Raw genomic sequence first — 21,742 nt, forward strand, 5'->3', positions numbered from 1 at the left:
AGGTTAAATACTATGTATGCTATACAATATACATCTTCTCATAATACACAATTGTTATGTTTACCTCTTACTTCACATCTTAACCAAGTTGAAAGTGTTGTATCAAGTACAGTTTCTGTATTTTCTGAAAATGTACGCCCTCCATGAATTTCTCCTCCTGTCCTCCCTTTATATTAAAATAATTTTATGATATGTTTAGTGATATAATGTTTATCTTAGAAGTTAACCATAGGCAATTTGTTGTTATTTTTATCAACACTTGATTTGTTCTAGGATTTTCCTTTTAGCCTCCACAAACTGCACGTGCACACAACATACTTGCACATATTTACACTTGTATGGGCAAGTCACATTGCATCTTCACTGAGAGCTGCCCTGCACTCGAGCACACAAGACAACTGTATCCACATAGCAGCCTAACTGGCATCTGCATTCTAGGGTGAAACCTCATTCCAGGTCATTACGGATGCCAATTTCTGATCCTGGAGTTTCTTGTGATACCCTATTGCATTCTGGATGTTGTAGTCTTATTTGGCTTCCATTTAAATAAATAGACTTTGTGGGACTGGCCTTCTCTGAAGGGTCACCACAAATTTCTGCCTTGTTTTGCTGAACCCTTTTGTGTTGCCTTTAAGGACTCTGTGCACTTTTTCTCTGCAAACCAGTAAAAAGAGCGCTCCTTTAAAAACAAGGTAAAATTGGCCTACACCTAATTGGTACATTTAACTTACTTTTAGGCCCTATTAAATGGTACTGCATGTACACAGGGTGTGTAAATTAGATGCTGTTAGTCGGCGGCAACACACATTATGCCACCCACTAAAGCATCACTGTAAAACAATTCTCTGGCTTGCCACTGCAGCCTGTAGGGCAATTGTAATCTGCCATTTCGACTTTGCAAAATAAACCATTTGCCAAGCCTAAACATTCCTAAGGTAGACCCTAAATGTTCATAGGGCAGGGTGAATGGTATTTAAAAAGTAGGACATGTGTGTTTTTGTTTTCCATGCCCTGGCACTGAAAAACTCCTAAAAAAGGTTTTCACTGTTGTAAGGCTATCTCTCCCATTGACTAACACAATGGGTTACCTTATTATACTCAATACGTGATAACTTCAGGTTGGGATCAAATAGAAAAATGGTGTTTACACTCAAATGGACTGTAATTTAAAATCCTCTTTAATGGCAAAGTCTGATTTTGAGTTACAATTTTGAAAGTGCCACTTTTAGAAAGTTGCCATTTTTCCCTCCTAAACCAAATGTACCTTTCTGTCCAGGGCCACATGACTGTGAATGGCTCTCCTGTGGACTTTTTTGTATATTGCTTCTAGACACAGAGACAAAATAGGCCTAGGTGTGAAGGGAGAGGTCTTCCTGAAAGGATGGCGGCGGAGGAATGGTATCCTGCCATGATTACACTTCAAAGGACCCTGCCTGCAGCACATACAAGGGAACCTGTCATCAGGCCTACCCTTGTCTCATTCACACCAGACAGTTTGGAGCCAAACCCAGGGGAGGGGAAACACTAGCCTGAACCAGTTTTGGGGGTAGGCCAGGGAATTACCCACACAAAGACTGCCATGAAGTATAAGAGTGGCACCTTCAGAACCATTTATCAGAAAAATCCTGGACTGATGGAAGATTCAGAAGAAGGACTGCCCTGCTGTCTGAAGATGGAAGATTATACCTGCTTGCCTTGAACCTAGGCTCCCCAGAAGTGAACCAAAGGACTGCCTCTTTGTGCTAAAGGGACAAAACAAGCTTGAAGAGGCCTCCTGCAACTGCCCAGATGTCCAGCACCAACTGGACTCCACCTAGAACTTCTTGAGCCCTGCTGCTGGCCTCTGCTGGAGTGAGAATTGATACCCAAGAGGTGTCCCCCAGGCCCTGGATCCTTAGTTGGCATCTGAGAGTACTCCTTCTGAAGAATAAGTGACTATACAGAAGGTTTGGGCCCCTCAAGACCATGAAGTGACCCCTTTGCATGGAGAATCGGCTGCTCACGACAACAACTAACGCGAAGCTTCAGAGCACCTGCTCTTCGCGCTGACAGTGACTGTCTGCATCAACCTCCAAAATGAGGCTCTAGCAATGACCGGCTATTCATGCTATAGTAGCAACCGTCCACAACACCTGACCCACTCCTGGTACCGACAATGACCTCCTTGTGACTCCCGCCATCGCGAACTGCATCTCTTCATGTGTGCTTCAGTAGGACGAAGCTTGTCCTTCTACTTGGCCCACGATCTGTAGTGATTGTCCTGAACTTGTGCTTTTCCCCTGTCTCAGTGCGAATAGATAACCACAAGTGGTGCTTTGTGCTTTTTGGTGCTATTTTCACTAAATTGGTTTAAAACTAATATATCTGGTTCCACTGACTGGGTTTTTGCCATTTGGTGTCAGTGTATTCAGTAAAATATAATAATTTTTTTCTAAATTGGTTTTGGGGTTTTCTTGTGTTGTGTTTTCACTTTATTACTGTTTGAGTGCTGCATACATAATTTACACATTGCCTCCAAATTAAGCCTAACTGCTTTTGTGTCAAGCCATCAAAATGTTAAGCACAGGTTTATTTAGTAACTTTTGTGGTTCACCCTGACAAGGATTGTGTACTTCATTTGAGTGTGGCTTCCTCCACTCTCCACTGTCAACCCAATTTCTAACAGACTTACCTACCTGAAAACAAAAGATTTGAAGAAGAAAAGGTCAGGACTGGAGACAATGGTGTAATGAAATGAAGAAAGGTTGTTACTGTACTGGACTGACACCTACTCGGCAACTAAGATTGATTAATACAAATACTCAAGGACATAAGAATGGCAAGTTTGGGATTCAGACCAAGGTTTAAGAAAGCCACTGGCAAGCAATATGAGAACAAATGTGGCAAAGTGGGGTGTTTGAACATGTGACATGGTGCATACGGTGTATCTATGCAGAGATAACACCCTTGTATGCTTGAGAGACTCAGAATGAGATGTGCCACATATGCTCAAGAGACTTGATGAATTTGGTGCGCTGTCAGGCCTGTGTACCAAATGGTGGTCTAAGTCAGGGTTGTGCCCTTCTTGGAGCATTGGCTTACAGAGGAATATACTCAATGTCAGAGCTGTGGTTACTGTGGCAACCTAAAATCCTGAAATACTTAGGGATCAAGATCGCCCCTAGCCAAGACAGTGGCATAGATATGAACATTGGCAAGGTCGCGGACAGCCTACACTGTTCAATTTGCTCCTGGACAAAGCTTCCCCTCTTCACAATAGGGTTACGGTGTAATGATTAAACTGTTGATCCCTCTTGGTGCATATATACCTTCCAAGGAGTAACATGTCTACTAACCAGATCTAATTGTTAATAAAATACAGAATGTTGACCAACTTGGTATGGGCTGGCTTTTGACCCAGGATTAAACTCTTGTGTGAAAGAGGAGGCCCAACCCTTCCAGGTTTTAAACGTTACTATCTGATGTCCCAGCTACTACACACATCTGTATGGCTGGATGAGTTGCTGAATTGTGGCAGTTGTTGCAAATCAACTGTCATGCGGACAGCGCACTCAGCTTTTTATTTGTGATACCAAGGCAAAATGGTCTGGGGATTCCTTACTTGATCACTTCGATGCCTTCAGGTTTCAAATTGGGGACGAAGAGAGTGGTGACACAAGTCCCTTTTCTAGCAGAAATGGAGGGTTTGGGTCTCTCTCACTATCATAATTTATAATGTAGTGCTGGTATAGCAGGATGGATTGAGAAGAATGGCTGATGATGGAGGACACATATAACAATAATGCTTTAACATTTGAGGCAGATAGGTGCCAAATTGGGCGTAGGGTCAGTCAGTCTGAGGTCTATTATAAACTAACTGGCACTGCCTGAGTCACCAGAAATAGATTCTCAGAAAGGCTCCCAGACTAGGCCATATAGTTAGGAAAGTTGGAAGACTAGTCACTACAATGTGTTAAGGCACACAGCCATAAGTGCCCGTCAAAACTGTAGTGGATACAGTAGAAATGGGAATAGGGCATAGACGCACACATAACATATAATAAATGGAACAACAAACTAGTCTAAAATAAACTGATGATGAACAAAGCTAGATTTCATTTTACCTAGCTTAAGATATTGCATAGGGCCTATCGCACTCCATCAATCCAAGGTAAAATATTCCTGGCCAGATCAAAATACTGCCCCATATATCGTCATAAGGAAGGGGATGTCTTACCCAAGATAAGGGTATGCTCAATCGGGAAGGAATATAGGAAGCATGTCATAGACGATCTAAGAGGGCAGCAGGGGCCACAGGCATTCATTCCTTAAAGCATTGTACATTAGTTCTGCATAGTTCTGCATCCCAGACCAAAGAAGGTACATAAGGATCTACAGTGTATAGTTCACTGCAAAGTTCCATTTAAACATATACGGTGACCATAGCTATTTGTTATACAATGGATATCCCAGCCTTCTTCAAGCCCTGACTGGATGAATAATGCAGATAGGTGACAATTTACTGTGATACTTTATGTTCCTCAATGTCATCAGTCATTTAAGCCAACATCTCAAGCCTCCTTGCCATGGTCACAGTCTATATTGGGGCACAATAGGCGTTATTGAAATACCTTTGTGTGTAGCTTAGCAGGAGTCTTTGAAGTGCGGTAGGTGATAGCTCCACCCCTATCAAGTCAGAGATGGCCCATCCAGCCTGCATCCACACCCTCTATTGTGATGCTATCTGGGAGGAATACATAAGGGGGAACTGTCAACTACACCTAGTCATGTGGCCCAGGAACAGGCTGCAGCCACCAAATGGTTATGTCAAAAAAATGCCAACTTTTTAAAAGGGGCAGTTTCAGAATTGTGACTTAAAATCTGACTTTACCTTATTGAGGATTTTAATTAACAATTAGATACCAAACTTGACTTTTCTACCTGCCTTCATTCAGAAGTTAGCACTTATTAAATGTAATAAGGTAACCCAATGGTATCCAACGGGAGAGATAGGCTTCACGGTAGTGAAAAATGAATGTGTGAGTTTTTCACTAGCAAGACATGTAAAACTTAAAAGTACCTGTCCAACTTTTTAATTACAAAAGACCTTGCCCTATGGGCTGTTTAGGGCCTACCATAGGGGTGACTTAAATATATTAAAAGGGGCGTTTTAGGCTTGGCAAAAGGGTTGTTTTGCCAAGTTGAATTGGTGGTTTAAAACTGTAGGCAGGCTGAAATACAGGCCTGAAACATCATTTACAAGGCTACTTAAATGGCTGGCACAATAAGTGCTGCAGGCTCACTATTAGCAGTGAAATTTACAGGACCTGGGTAAATGATATACCACTTTACTAGGGACTTAAGAGTAAATTAAATATGCTAATCAGGAGTAAGACAATTTTACCATGTGTTTGTGAGTGATTATCAGTGGTAAAGTGATCAGAGTCCTAAGGCCAAGAAAAATTGGAGGGGTGAAGCCAAAAGATTTAGGGGAAGAGCACCCTAAGGCTGGCAGGTCTAACATGTGTTCTACCCCAGATGAAAGTGGGGAGAGCTACCCATCGTCCTAGGAGTTCTCACCACTAAGATGAAAGAACACGGACAGACCATCAGCATTGGGTTGGTCTGACCCAGGGCAGTGTTCCACCAAAAACTCCATTCCCTGTAGGGAGATGGACCACTTCATATCAGCAAGAGACATCTGAGAGGCCTATGGTCTGTCTAAAACCCGGAAGTGAGTCCCAAACCGATATGTTCTCAACTTCTCCGGTGCCCAGACCACAGCAAAGGCTTCTCTCACAATAGCAATCCACCTCTATGCCTGGGAAGTAATCTCCTACTGAAGAAGGCTACAGGTTGGTCTAGGCCCTCATCATTTAACTGCTTACACACCCCCTTTGCCATGCTCCGAGGACTCAGCTTGAACAACGAAAGTTTAGAAGAAGTCAGGATCCCTGAATACTGGTTTTATACTAATGCCCTGTTTGAGGGAATCAAAGGCTTTCTTGCAGGGGTCTGTCCAGATCACCTTCTTGAGTTGCTTCTTGGAAGTCAGCTCAGGTAAGTGGCAACAATGGTACCTGGAAGGCCCTCACTTCTGTTTGGGTTTTGGGGTGTTCCCAGGCCAAGATAGTCTCTATTAAGGCCTGAAGGGGCTGCACCTTGCCGATGCCAATGAGATGTCCCAAGTACACCACAGAACCGTGTCCTATCTGGCACTTGCTGCCTTGATAGTCAGGCCTGCCTGTTGCAGAGTCTGAAGGACTTCCTGGAGGTGAAACAAATACTCCTCCCATTTGCTCCTATTGACAGCTATAGAATCTAAGTAACCATCACTTGTGCCCTCCAACCTGAAAAAGACCTTGTTTACCAACCACTAGTACATGGAAAGCGCTTTCTCCAATCCAAAGAGCCTCACTTGGTACTCAAAGTGACCCTCTGGGGTAGATATTGCTGACCTTTCTTATACCCCTTAGTTTGGGCTATCTGCAAGTACCCTGAAGTGAGGTCAAAAGTACTTAGGAACTTGGCAGCCCTCAACCGATCTATGAGCTCATCATGGGGTGTGCATCAGTCTTTGTGACTGAGTAGTTCTGGGGCGGTGCCTGGTGGGGTGGTTTGGGTACCAACACCAGTGGACGAGACCAGTGCTCAACCACTCCCAATTTCAACATCTTAAAGACTTCCTCCTTAATACTGGCCCTCACTTTATCTGACAGCCTGCAGATTTTATTTTGGGTAGGCAGATTGACTCCAGTTTCTAAATCATGGCTACACAGGTGTGTAAGCCCAGAAGTGAAGAAGAACAGGGAGATACTGTCCCATTAACAGGTGACAGTCCCTCTGCTGTTTTGGGGTCAGGGTATGAGAGAGATTGACACCTTCCAATGACCCATCTTTTTCCTTGAATGATAGGAGGTTAGGAAGAGGTTCACTCTCCTCCTCTACTCCATCATCTGTCACAAGCAGCATGGCGACCTCAGACCTCTTGTAATGGGGTTTGAGATGATTCACATGGAGTACCCTTTTCTGAGTGTCTTGAGGTCCACCAAGAAGTCCCCTCTCTTTTAGCTCCTTCCCCTCATAGGGCTCCATTTAGCAGTCTTGGGGGGCCATGGTGTTCACTGGTTCCATCACCCACACTGTCTAGCTGGTCTGAACCTCCACCAGAGAGGCCTTCTGGTCATACCAGAGTTTCATGACCTCCTGGCTGGCTTCTACATTTTCAGGTGCTTTTTTCCAGAACTTCTGCATCTGGTTCCTGAAGGCCATCATGTAGTTAACAACATCCTCAGGCGGGGTTCTTGGGTGCTAGCTCCCACCCTTCCTTAACCAGACTGAGAGGTCCCCTCAAATGGGCTTAACCCAATTCCTTTCTGTGATACGTGCCCGTAGGCAAAAAGTCAGCATGGCAAGAGGACATCCCACTTCCGCCTTCACCCTAATGGGCTCCGGCAGACTTGTAATCATGCCCTTTAGGGTCTTGTTAAATCTTTCAGCAAGGTTTGATGACGGTAGGTTATGGAGAACTTGTAGCTTGCTCTCCACTCTTCCCACATAAACTTTATGCATGCAGGCATAAAGTTGGTGACCCTGTCGGACACTAATTCTTTGAGGAACCCCACTCGGTGAAAATCTCCATCAGGGTCCTAGACACTGCAGGTGCAGTAACAGTCCTTAGAAGGATGGCCTCCAGTTATCTAATGGCAGGCTCCACCAAAACCAGGATAAGCCTGTTGCCTAAGGCAGTTTTGGGGTCCAAGGGTCTAACAATGTCAGTGCTCACCGTTTCAAAAGGGTTGCCAATGACAGGTAAGGGAACCAGAAGAGCCTCAAGGATTTCCATGTTTTCCCACTGGCCTGGTAGGTGGGACAAGTCCTGCAGAATGTATCTGAGGAAGTCTTCATCTGGGACCAATAAAAATGGGTCCAGCAAAGGTCTTGTCTTGCCCCAGATGTCCTGCCAGTGGTATATTATGAGCCACCACCAGTAAGGAGGCACTGCAGCATGGGGGGGCCACTAACACACATTTCCCCTGCACCGTTGCCTTAGGCTCACGATGCAATAGGTCATTCTCCCAATAATTGAGGGGCTCTTCAGAGGTGCCACCAGCTGCCACCAGCTGCCTTGGCTTCAGCCTATTGCCTCATGCCCTCTAGGATTGAGAAATCACTCTGTGCCTCACATCACTCCTCCCAGGTGGGACCCCCTCTACTTGCCATTCAGCTAGCTCAGGCAGGTCCCCCAGGGTGGCAATGTCCTCAGTAGGCTCCATGGAGGCTGCCTCCAACTCCCCATCATCTTGTTGGAGTTTTGGGGGCTGGCTTCCCACAGCCCTTATCCTTTCCTTTTCCAGGATTCTTTAAATCCCCTTCTAGGCAGCCAAGGACCGTGTGGTCATTCAGGCCCACTCAATTAACACTAACATCTCGAGATGTGACCTGAGCTCCACTGCCTTTCATGCAGTGTGCTCTAGGTTATTGCCTAACAGATAGTCCACAGGCAAGGCAGGGCTTACAGCTAGCCCTTTTGCTGCTTGGCCTTCCCCTCCTAGTGCTAAGCCTTTTTTGGATAATTGGGATAGTTCACACTTAGAACTCCATAATTCTTTTCCCACATCAGCTTGGTAATAACAATTGTTCTACCATTATGTGTTCCCCTAAGTCTCCTGATTAAAATGGTACCACACTTGTTTGGGTAGGCATATTGTCCGCCATAAGAAAGGGTCCAAAATGCAACATGGACACGTCACATTTTTCCCCACTGAAAACGGACCCTTTTTTGCAATGTTGCTAGCTGTGAATTTTGGGCTCTAGCTTAGCAGGCACCCAGAGGAACCGAGCAAGCCTGCAGATTTTTTTAACTAGATACCCAGGGGAATCCAGAGTGGGGTGACTTGTGTGCCTCTCACCAGAGTTTCTTACCCCGAACCCCATGCAAAACTCAAACTTTGACTAAAGAAACACATTTACCTTAAATTTCTGTGATGGCAATTTCTAGAATCTGCAGGGAGCAACTACTTTCCAAATCCATAAAGAACCATTGATGGACGTAATGATGAACAATGTCAAACACTCACCCTCAGTACAGAGATATGGGCCTAAATCCATAATTATTTGGCTCACCATGACATCTCAGTTTGGACCTAACCATATGCAAATCAGTCTTGACCCAGCTTCCGGCTGATGAGCCCATAACTAGGGTGAAACCTGTCCTGGGTTCCTTGTTCTGGCTCAGGGAGGATCTGGCTAGACAATTCAGGCTGGACAGTTCCCATTAGGCACAGGATCAAGACTGATTTGCTTATGGCTGGTCAAAACTGAGGAGGTACGGTGAGCAAAAGAACAATGGGTTGGAGTGCTACCCTGAGCTATTGACAGTGGTTTGCCTTATGGCAAGCATCCTCCCATCCACTTTTGTGTGTTTCAATAAATACTGTTCAACCACCTATCATTTCCTTAAGTCTCCCGATGAAAATGGTACCTCACTTGTATGGTTAGGACTAGTACCCGCAACAGGAAAGGCCCCAAAATGCAACATGGACACATCACATTATTCCACTGAAAAATGACCAAGCAAACCTGTACATTTTTTAAAACTAAACACCTAGGAAAATGAAGGGTGGGGAGAATTATGGGGATCCCACCGGATTTTCCTGCCCAGAAGCTCTTGCAAACCTCAAACTTTGACCCCAAAAAAACACATTTTCCTCACATTTCTGTGACGGAAAGTTCTGGAATCTGCAGGGAGCAACTAATTTCCTACCACCTACCATTACCCCATGTCTCACAAAAAAGTGATATCTCACTTGTGTGGGTAGGTGTATAAAAACAGGCTTTATGCAGGTGTTCCCCAACTTTTGCCCCCATTTGGACTACTAGATGCTGGTTTAAAGTGCACTGGAGCCTGCTAACCAGGCCCCAGGGCCAGTGCCCCTCTCTAAAACTGATACATGTAAATTGGCAACCCCAATTGGCAAGGACTACCCAGGCCATAGGAGTTATAGGGTTCACCCGGGCTTGAAACACTGATTGTGCCACCCCGAGTCACACATGTTAACAGATGACAACAGTCCTGTTTTTGCAGACTGCAGGAGGAAGCAAACTGCTCCAACTCAACTTTGCCCTCACCATGTGTGGCAAGTAGGCCTGGGCGAAGCACTACGCTACGCTCGCGTAGTTTGCGAAGTTCGCGCTACTTCGCGCTACGCGAACTGCACGTAGCACAGTGCGAACACGCGTAGCGTAGTGTTACGTAGTGCTGCGGTCATTTTTTGCTTGCTCGCGGTCCTCAACGTCAAGTTGGCGACCGCGAGCAAGCAAAATGACATCCTGGCGAGACTTTTTCCTTGTTCGCGATCGCGAGCATGGAAAATAAACCTCCCGGCGAGATTCCCAACGCGAGAAGGTCAGGTTTCTCATTGCGAGGGGTCGCGTATGCTCGCGACCGCTCGCGATGAGAAACTACCAGTTCGCGTTGAGAAAGCTGCAGCTCGAGGAAAAATCTACTCGAGCAGCAGAAAACTACAGCTCGCACTGTGCAAGATGCCATTTTCAATGATTGCACAGTGCCGGTTGCTTGTCCGCACTGTGCAATCATTGAAAACAACATCTTGCACAGTGCGAACATGTTACTTCGCAGTTCGCGAAGTGCTACGCGTAGCTCGCGTAGTGCGAACTTCACTTTGCGTAGCTTCGCGAAGTGCTACTTCGCGAACTACGCCCACCCTTAGTGGCAAGGTCAAAGCACTATTTTTTAATATATTACAGTCACTCCCAAAGTAGGCCTCCTGAGCCCAGGAAGCAGGGTGCATTATATTAAAGATGTGGCCTTGTAAGTGCAAGCTTATATTTCCCTATAGTAGCCTCTTTCCATTAAGTGCTACTTTAAGCGATGAAGGGGCCATAGGATAACATGGGCTGACACCCTAAGGTTGGGATCTCCATTATGGTCCCACTATAATAGGTCAAGTTTGGTATCAAACAGCTTGTCTCATCACCCATGACATGATTCTCATATCGGATTTGATGTGACAGGCAACCAGGCGGCTACCTTAAAGGTTGCCCCAGACTTTCTTGTGCACTGGGTGACAGCCTGCAGCTACTGTCACCACAACAAGAATCTGGCCCCCTGCCAGAAGATGTGAACACACCCAGGAGTCAGAAACAAAGGCCTGTCCAGGAAGGAGGTGGCACCTCCCTCTCTGACACGATGGCTAGTGAAGTGGCACATCAAGGCAGTGAGCTTCAAAGCCTACAACGCCTCTAATAGGCATCTAGGCTGCCTCCCAAAGGAGGAGACAGCCATCACCCTGCCCACAGGCACATTTGCTCCCGGGCAGTTGGGAAAATTATGTAGTCAGGAGGTGTACACCCCCAGAATGATACCCACAGCCCTAGGGTGGGCTAACTAGTCTGTACAGCCAATAAAGCTTTATGCAATTTTTTTAAGTTGCAGAATCGAGGGTTCTAGGTAGCGAAGCTGGCACACACTCCTGAATGTGGTCAACTCAGGAGTGGATTAGCCGCTGGGGCTAGTAGTCCAGTGGCTACTTCACCGATACCCCTGACACCCTTAAATCTAGGATTTAAATGCTACCCCTGGCACCAGAACCTCAGTTCTGATTTGAATTGCAACAGAGGACAAAAACGAGGTCTGAGTCTGCGACTACAGGACCTGCACCAAACAAAGGCATGATACGCTGCACCTGTGGCTACCACCCTGCACCAGCACAACTGTGACTAGTCCTGGACCAAAGATCAGTTCCCTCAGACAGAAGTACCCATTTGAGAGCCAAAGGCAATTTCAGACTCCCTTGGACTGTTGGCACTAGTCCACTGGTGCCCACAAGTAAAAACACTTTCCCGGAACCAAAGAATCGCTGTCCATCTGGACCTCTGAGGGATTGCCCAAAAGTAGATGGTCCAGTGCATTGTGGGAAATGTTGTCCTGACCTTCAGCAAGTTTCAGGTGGCTACCACTTACCCAGGACCTCCAGGGGTAAAAATATCTTAGCACTGACCTTACCCTTGCCAAGGCTTGTTGATGGCTAGTCCATCTACCACTACTTTCACTCGACACTGCAACACGAGGTAACTCAGCAGAATCTTCAACCAACCACCTTAGTGGCCCCATTGTCAACTTTTTGCACCAGTTTCCTCACCAGCAACCAGCACCGTCTAAGCAGTAAAACCACCTCCCACAGATCCCACTTCAGCACCAGGGACAACCAGAGCAACAAGGCACCCGGGTCCTACGAGCCAAGTACAATTCAACTGACTGCCGTGGCCTGGTCCTTGACCCACATCCCTTACCCCCCAGTGGGGTTCACGCAACTCGATCTGCAGTTGACTAGTCCTTTTCACCATTGACCAAAACTAGAATTAAAAAACACATCTCCAAAATAAGCTCTCAAGTGGAGTCAACCATGTATTTAGGCAACACACTACATCAACTGTGCAGCCAAAATAATATCAAAAAAATGTATTTTTATTTTTTCATAACATCTTCAGTTTTTACTTATTTGCTTTTATCAAAATAAATCATCCATAAACCTAATCAAACAATTGTATTTTTATCAACAAATTGGAAACCTCCCAACCTTCATATTCACATCTTTTTGACAATATTCCTAAAACATACCCTTCATACCCAACAACTCCATTCATACTAAAAAGTTAGGCATACAGTAAGCATTAAGTTGGAACATCTTGACCTGAATGATTGTAATTGTTGATTGTACAAACAAACTGATAAATCAAAATCTGAACTGCATCTTACATTCATTTAGCATGACAGTATTATATTTTCATACATATCCACTTGTTTTCATAAAATTTGCTTGCTGAAGATTTAGGGGCATACTTGCAAAACAATGGTGCAGCGCAGTGCCGCAAGCAATTTTACTGTGCTGAGTTGCATCATTGTCAAAGTGCAGGAATGCACTGTATTTACAAGAATGTGGTGCATTCCTGTACTCACCCCTGCGCTGATGCATAAACAACAGCCGTGCACCAGCACAGACACCATTGCACCATGGTGCAACGGTGGAGGCATTACTGGGATTATTGTTGTTGTGCAGGAAGGCACTCCTTCCTGCACAAAGACAATCATTAAAGGCGTATTGCTCCTTCCACGTGTGCTGTAGAATGCAGCACACATAGAAAGAGAAAAAATAAGGAGAAATAAAGTTGTGCCACCCTTACACGTCCCCTGGGGAGGCGTACATTTTTGGCATTGTGTCAGATTTACGATTCCTTGTAAATCTGGGTCAGTGTCAAAAAGCCATGGGTGTTGCAGGGAACGCCCACAGTCACACCCATTGCATGCCCTTTAATGTAAAAAATTGCATCAAAAGGAACGATATTTGCAAGGCCGCGTTAAGCCATGCAAAGTGGCTTAGCACTGCTTTGTAAATATGGAGCAGGACACAGCGCCATGGGAAAGTTGCAAATGAGGCCCCTTGTATAGATTTAAATTCTTGACTGGTGTCCCCAAGGGTTTCGTGCTAGTACCAATGTGCGTCTCGGTGTTAGTGGTCAACGACCACTCACCTTCTTCAGGGCACACTAAGATGGAAATGTAGCCTCAATAAAAGCAAGGAAAGGAGGGAGGAACATAAAATGGCCTTCAAATAGGAGCAATCTTAAATAGGCCAAGTTATGTCATATGCAGAGACAAGGCAAGGCAGAACCAGGCAATGAATATAATAACAGCATTTGTAAAGCGCACAGGTACCTCCTGAGAGGTGTCCCAGTGCTGGGGGACCTCGGGAAGATTAAGCGAGCTATTGCCCAGAGTCACATGGTGCTGGGCTAACCTAATGCCGGCGCCGGTGATCGAACCGTGATCCCCATGGTCCGGAGTCAGGCACCCTGGCCTCTACGCATATCTTCAGCTCCAGCATCAGAAATAGAACTACAAAACACTGAACTTGATACCCGCTCATGAGTAAATAAATGTATCCAAGCAAGAATAGGTATGGGCAATACGTCATATACTGCAGGGGCAGCAAGCTCCCTAATCTCAATATCCTTGAGAGAATGTATAAAAATGGGCTGATCTCAATGTTTTAAATTTGGTCAGGTTAACAGCACGGTACCAGCAGATATCAGTACTTTGAGGGATCCACGTGAGCCGTCCAGGTTTCCCCTTGGTGCCTAGTTTATGAACATATCTATAGTTGGTAGATTTTCCCTAGAGACAATGTACACCTCGCAGAGAAAGACAGAAAAGACAAAAATTGGTGCACAACCATCTACTCCTCAAGTACACACATATAGTGGTTGGATTTGGCATCCGGGTGAGTAAAAAGTTCAAAATGTTAATTTAATTAACAAAAGATTTCACAAAATTGAAATTCATTGTTAGGAATATAATTGAAAGTTCGAAATACTGAACCATTGACTCACAGATCATGAGTTGTAAAGCCACAACAAGGCACTAACCGATTTTCAGGCCATTCATACACCTTTCATGCATCACTCACACAAAGCCATTCACATCTCCGGCCTTGGGCACAGCACATTACAAAACTCACATCAACAAACAGCACCATTCAAGGACCCATCATTTTCATATGCCCATAGTACTGACTCAACAATCACACCGCCTGACAGCTGAAAGACTGTATGGACTGGCCTTTGGCTGGCACTGTGGGTGTAGTGACCAGCTGAAAGTCACTACATACACACCGCCAACCAAAGCCCAGCTCATACACACCAGGCCAACCACAACACCACCAGCCAGATGCCAGTTCAGACACAATATCACACCACCTGAAAGCTTGTGGAATGTGTGGACTGATGTTTCAGTATCGGTGTGTGTGTGGTGGCTTGCTGCTGGTTACAGCACACACACACACACACTGGCAGCCAAATGTCAGTCAACATACCCCACCTTCCACACAAACCACCAGCCAAACACCAGTCCGCACACACCACCAGCCAAGCGCCAGTCCACACACACCACCAGCCAAATGCCAGTCCACACACACTGCCAGCCAAGCACCAGTCCACACACACCACCAGCCAAATGCCAGTCCACACACTGCCAGCCAAGCCCCAGTCCACGCACACCACCAGCCAAGCACTAGTCTACACACACCGCTAGCCAAGCACAGTCCACACACACCATCAGCCAAGCACCAGTCTACACAGACCACCAGCCAAGCGCCAGTCTACACACACAACCATCACATAGTTTTTAACAAACAAGAAAACACAAACCAATTTGAAGGAGATGAAAAAACAACTATTACTACAAACACAATAGGTCTAACCAAATACTTATAACAACTGCCAATCATGAAACTGAACAAAAAATATAAAACAATATAGACCAGTCCATTTACTTTTACTGTCACGGATCCTCCCAATTCTTAAATTGTGTGTGGTATGATTTAAAACATGCAGGCATATATAGCCCATGATTAAGAGGCCACTTAAGGCAGTACATAAGATTCTCCTTTTGCACATCTCTGAGGGCACAGACTCTGCATCTCCTACAGCGAAAGTTTTTGTGGGTTTTGGGGGAATATAATCAGGAAAGTGGTGATCTTTCAATCTAGCCACATCTTCCACCACTCCAGCTCTAGGAACACTTGCCTGCTGAACTACAACAAGGCTGCCAATTACAGACTTCTGAAACTAAACACATCATCTTTGAATCTGGTGAACAATCCTTGAATACAACAAAAGCATTGAATGTTGCCAAATGAAGCAAATGAAAAGCCAACTTCGTATACCAAATGCATCACTTAAGAGCAGCACTGTAAGCCTCCTAACTCTGATCTACTCTGTATACACCACCCATCTGCTTATTGTAGTCTAGTCTAAAATGCACACAGGTTTGTGCACTTCAGCAACCTGACCCCAAACATTCACAGATGAAGTAATTTCGTCATGAATGGTTGTCATGATGTGTACATCTCTCCTGTCTGAAAATTTCACAGCTAAAAATTCATCACTGCACTGTCCCCTCTGATGTTTTTTACATAAAGCTCTTTGGGGTAACCTTTATGGTTAGAACGGATTATGCCACATGCAACAGTGTCCACTTAGAACAATTCCTTGAACAATTGCACACCAGTGTAGACATTATCTACATATAAATGGTGACTTTGTTAAAAAGTCATCTACCAAGCTCCCATACAATTTTCTCACTGACTCCAAAAGTGGAAGAGTAACCAGGAGGGTCAATAGAAGAATCCCTACCAGTGTACACCCTCAAATTATAGACATATTCAGTTCCACTCTCAGACACCATATACATCATAATTCCATAATGTGCCCTCTTGCTAGGCATACACTGCCTAAAAGCTAAATAGCCCTTGAACAGGACCAAAGACTCATCCACAGCTATTTTTTTCCTCTGACCATAGATCTCTGAAAAACAATCTATAAATTGATCAAGGACAGGCTGAATCTCAAAGAGACGGTTACAATCAGGGTAATCCTGTGGCAATGCTGAAGCATTATCAACAAAATGCAGCATCCGAAGCAAGAGCAAATACCACTCCCGACTCATGGTTGCAAGAAATATATTGTTGAGATAAAGCCTTACTTCTATACTGACTAATATGATCCTTATTTAGGCTATTACTAGCGAAACATTCTGCCTAAATATGGATATAAATTCACTGCTTCCAGCTTGTCATTCCCCAAGAACCAGTGCATACCCATCCTAACTCTGCTCCCTTCCATCTAGGAACTAGTAGACCAGTGTGAAGACAAAGACAGCATCCTTATCAATCCCATCAAACAAATTAAACCTCAGAACTTCAACACTTGTGGGAGTCCCCCTGCTAGCTCTAGAGTGGGAGTTAAGTCTGGCACTGTTGTCTCAAATACTGGTCAGCATACAAATGTGTCTGATCAACACTCTCATCCAAAAATACATCGGCATAGACAACTGAAAAAAACCCAAAAGGTTTTCAGTATTGACTCTACACCATGTGACGCCACTAAAGGCAGGCAACATCGGCTGCACCATGTTTGGGGCAACCCAGAGTTCAGCACTTCCAATGGGAAGCCTTTCAGCCCCAGGCTGAAATTCAGATTCCTCTTACTGCGCTATCCTCCTCAAAATGAGGCACATCCTCCTTGATAGTGGCTTCATCATCAGATGATTCCTCTTGCACAGAAAATTCACTGCCAGAGTTTTGGACTTCATCCTCTGCCTCAGATGCAGAGCCAGTCTCAGAACCTTGGTCAGAGAAAGATTCGAAAAGCAATCCAACAACTTGCTGAGTAGTCAACCTGCTGGTTACCCATAACCCTTGCTAATTAAAGTAACACAACAGAAAAGTCAACTATAACCAACACTGTGTAAAATAAGTAATAAAGAAACTGTGGCTTTATCAAACAGAAAGTAGAACTACCGGCATATAGTAATCTGGAAGGAAAAGTCAATCAATACAAAGCACACAAAGCACACAAAGAACTGTATACTCAAAAACGATACCACTCACTTGCCAGAGACAGCAAGACTGAGGATCAACGGCACCTACTCTGCACAGACACAGCAACACAGCAAGCACCAAGGAAGTCCCACCAGAAAGGTAAAAAACACATTACACATATCATAAGGCAGTATAGAAGGTGCACAAATCAATACTTCACATTGAAAAACAATCTCCCACAATCTAAAGATTCAAACATTATTACAGCAGTCAAAACAAATTATATAAAAAAAGGATAAACATTAGATGAAAAGATTACAAAATGAGTTGCTTTTCAACCACAACTCAACAAACTACAGATCTGCCAAAGTTTCACCAGCAAACATTACTCGCTGCCAAGACAAAGAAAACAATTGGCTCTACAATAAAAAAGAAAAGAAAATTAACACATAAATAAAAATGATAACAAAATATTAATCAAAAGACACTGATATATTCCCCCAAACTGACAAAGCCAAACAAGACCCGTGTCGTACTTTAATATTCGGGACCGCGTAGGGGACAGGGCCCTACCCCTGTCTATCTTGGTATTAGCAAACCGCAAATGGTAAATGCGGCATGTACGAGTGCTTTATATATCGTTCTAGCTATGAATGCACTGTGTACACGTTATTCTGCTCCACTACGCGGGTTCCATTTTGGAAGCAGTGGCCATCTTGTCATTGCCCTCACATAGGCTATAATGGAGTAAATACGGGCCTCACAGTACATGGGCTTTCCCTCTGACTTCTCTGTGACCTGGGCAGCTGGCTCTGCTGCCCCAGGCCAAACCGGTCTCACGAGCTCCCCTTCCTCCGTCCACCTGTGATTAGCATCAGGGCTTGACCCGTCATAAAGTCCTTTCATTCTACACAATCCCCCGGCTAATCTCTTCCACACCTGCTTGTTCCTGCTTTATGACTTGTTTCCCAAAACAGGAGATGCTCATGTTTATTGGGGGGTCTATTTACATCAAACGTGGGATCTGAACCTTACTGTGTAAATCATTGTGGGCTGGCCGAACTGGAATGTGGGATGGTCATCATGACTCTGCTTTTTCGTTTGTAATGTATACTTATAATGGCCATATCGTAAACCAAGGAATGTGTGCCTGGAGCATGATATTTTGTACTTAAGGAGAAGTCCGTTCCTATGATTTTCAGCAGTCTCCTGAGAACATACACGCTGTTGTACTTCTAGGATACCTGTCATTGGTCTGCAGCCAATAAATGATTCTTTGACTTCACCCAGAAGACTCTGTGTTTCTGTAGGTCCGGAACAGGGTGAAACCCAGAAGTCATAGGGTGTGTGCCCCTGCACCGCTGGGTCTAAAATACCCAGTACTTCAGTTTGGCGCCCAACTCGGGACGATTTCAGCGGTACCAGTCCAAGCCAGAGGTTCGTGAGGAGCTTCGTGTGGAAATTCCGGAGGAAGGCCGCCACTTCATCGACCCCTGTATGTCGACGTGGTCCGAAAGTCTTTTCTGCGAGGTTCTCCGCGTCCCGACGGCTACGAAGGACTGCTGCCCTGATTAATCGACCTGTTTTGGACCCTTGACGAGTTTTGAGAGAGCGAAACAATCGAGAGAGTCTTCTGGTGACGCCATCGATCAGCAATATTCAGTTAAGTATAAGTGGAGCGTCTCCTATTTGTTTTTGGTATCCTTCTGGATCGTTTGACTTGGTAAGTTGGTACTTTGGAGTTTGCAAACGCCAAAACCAGAGGACTCGTGTATTCACGAGAATATCGTATTCGATAATCCTTTGACGTTTGGATCTAGACTAGTGAGCAAAGATGCCTGGTTCTGGAATATTTGGTAGATTATTCTGTTTGGGTTGTGGAAAAGATTTCCAGCTAGAGGAATCATGTCCGGTTCCTCCGGTTGGAACTCCAACTTATGAGCTCTATGTAAAACATGGCGTAGGCCCCATTGCATATAACGAAGTGTGGATCCACTACACCAGGAAAGATGGTGTTTTAAAATGGCCCCACAATGGTAGTTTTGATACCGATATTTTAGATAATTTGGAAATTAAATTGTTTAAGAAGAAAGCCCGGCCGGCGATGTTTGACTCTTTCCGCTTATGGCGAAAGGAAGCCAAACAGAAGGAAATTAAGTTAGCGAAAAAGAATAAAAGAGAGAGAGGTATGTCAGTAATGCAAGCAGCTGTACAATTTAAAGACAATGAAGAGGAGCAAATGAATGAGCAATTGCACAGGCAGCGTAAGTTAGGAATTGACAAATGTTACCCAGCTTTGCCACATTCTAAGCAGGATGAGTCAGAAGAAAAGGAGAAAGATCCCCTGATGTCACATTTGTTGAGTTCGCCACCCCCATATGCTCAAACTGCCACGGCGCCTCCCCAGCTTGTAAATATGCCACCTCCAGTGCATATACTGCAAGCCTTGCCGCAACCGTCAGTTGCTTTGCAGCCAGTTCCTATTCCTGTAGCGCAGCCCTCTCAAGCGCCGCCAGTTGTGCTTCCAACTGCCCCCGCACTTCCTGCGACTTTGCCTAATCCAGTAACTGCCTCCCCTAACACTCTTCCTTCCACCACTCCAGTACCTGTCTCTACATCCTCTTTTCTTCCCTCTGTTTTTCCCCCTGTTCTCGCCTCAGCTTCTCCTTCAGCGCGACAGCGCTTAGCTAACGTGGTTACTACATTAATGTCTCCTCTCTTTGGGTCATCTGGTGCAACTCCTGGTTTACAGCGTAAGCAGTTGCGCAGCCAATTGCCTAACCCCGATGAGAAAAAGGTAATAGATCACATGGCGCGTAGATGGATCGTTTTCCCTTCACTGTATGATGTGGAATCAGTTGTCAACACTTTCCATCAATGGGATGCCCCTAAACTGAGATATGTGTTCGAGAAAATGTGCGAAATTCTCTGTGAAGAATTGGAGGATAGTGGTAAAAATCCGAACCCGCAGGAGTTGTGTAGAGTGAGGTTCGATTTTGGAACTGGTATAATTGTGGACCGCGAAGTAGATAAAGCAGTTGCGGTCGTATTGTCCTTTAGGAATGACGATTGCCAACAGTCATTGTTTGAACAAGAGGTCCTTGTGGGGAAAAAGGCAAAAGCGCGACAATACCCCATGAGAGAAGTTCCCCCGGTATGGAAGGAAGCAGTTGCGGCTGATGCCGCTCGAGGTATTGCTGCTGCTCCAGCACATTTTCAGCGTGTTTGGGTGCATGTTCCATGGAAGCGCTCTGAGGTGTTAGCGCTTAAGCAGTCCTTACCTGATCCCCGTAAGAACCCAGCAGGTTATTATAAAGAGTTGTCACAGACGGCAGGGTCATGCGTTATGAATCTGGCCGATATAGACATGTTGTTTGGTAATGTTGTTCCACAGCCTCTATGGGGATCAATTCGTAATGTAGATCATAATGCAGAACTAGGGGATACATGGACTAACATTGTTGCTGCTGATGCTAGACAAACTGGTGGTGCGAAACCAGAACCTTTAGTAGCTGAATTGCCTGGTAGAATCATCACGTATATGAAGACAATAATGCCTGCGATGCGTGTAAATTGGGACAAGTTATCTGCATGCAAGCAGAAGAAAGATGAGACAGTGTCAGACTTCTTTACTAGGTTTGAAGAAACGTTTATTGACCACAGTGGGCAGGATATGAGTACTGAGGGTGGCCAACGGTTGTTTGTGGATAAGTTTGTGCAGAATTTACTTCCTGACCTGTGTAAAAAGTTAAAAGATTCAGAAAGTTCTTGGGCTGTTTCTTCTTCAGCGCAAATACTGGCTACTGCACAGTATTATGAAAATAGAGATAAGGACGAGAAAGATAGAACAGAGAAGAAAACGAAGGAATTAAAGACAAAGGTCCTTTTACAGCAGGCCTATCCGCCACGTGGAGGTCAGAATAATTATAGGCAACCCCAAGGTGTCTATCACCAACCCCAACAGTTTCAGAACAATCAGCAAATGAATGGGTATTATCAACCACGTGTCCCTGTAGGTCCCAACCAATGTTCATACTGCAAAGAGGAAGGTCATTTTAAATACAGTTGCCCTAAATTAATGCAGCGGAACGGTAATATGTATGTCGCAAGAGGTAGGGGTGGTCAGCAAGCTCCTAGAGGCAGAGGGCGTGGAAATGCTCCCCAGAACGCGCGTCCTCTGCCGCCTCAAAATACCATCAATAGCTTTGATCAGCAAGCTAACGCGACTAGTAATACGGCCCAGTATTATAATAATGATTATTATGCAGAGGACGGTGATGCAGAAAGTAATGATTACTAGGACAGCCATAGACAGAGAGAGGGAGTTGTTTCAGTGCCAGTGGATCAGAGTGGACCGTATG

This window comes from Triturus cristatus, chromosome 3_2 (genome assembly GCF_964204655.1).
Source record: "Triturus cristatus chromosome 3_2, aTriCri1.1, whole genome shotgun sequence".
NCBI lineage: Eukaryota > Metazoa > Chordata > Amphibia > Caudata > Salamandridae > Triturus > Triturus cristatus.